A 539-nucleotide genomic window follows, 5' to 3' on the forward strand; every position below is an offset into this window, starting at 1 on the left:
GCTTTGGCTCCGGCCGCGGGTTTTATTTTCTTCCTCTCTTCCCTCAGCGCGGGCTGTTCCGGGAAGCGCGCGCCCCCTCCTCCTGCCGCGCGCGTCCCCGCCCGCCGCCACCCCGTCGCCCGCGGGCGCCGCTCTTAAAAGGGCGATGGCGGGAGCGCGGGTGGGTCCCGCTGCTGGGACCGTGGGCCGGGCGCGCACGCGCACTGGCCGCCGCGGGGGGAAGGGGCGCGGGGCTACACACTCTGAGGGCGCGAGTAGGGACTGCCACTCGAGGACGAACAACAGGACACAGCTGATAGCTGCTACACACGCAGCGTCCAGATAAGCCCAAATTGCACACAGGAACACAGCCACACACTTAGCTGCGGCTTCACTCGCCGAACACAGGACTCGTGAGTCCGTATGGCTGCTGGAGCAACTACCGATAGCCCCATAAAGCTACAGGCAGTCACACTGGGTGTGTCGCCCCCGCAGAGCTACCCACACCCAGCACGGGAGGGAACTGCCATACACATAACCCGCCATCGGGACACACTGTC

Source organism: Bison bison, unplaced genomic scaffold, assembly GCF_000754665.1.
Source record: "Bison bison bison isolate TAMUID 2011002044 unplaced genomic scaffold, Bison_UMD1.0 scf7180017864248, whole genome shotgun sequence".
NCBI classification, from domain to species: domain Eukaryota; kingdom Metazoa; phylum Chordata; class Mammalia; order Artiodactyla; family Bovidae; genus Bison; species Bison bison.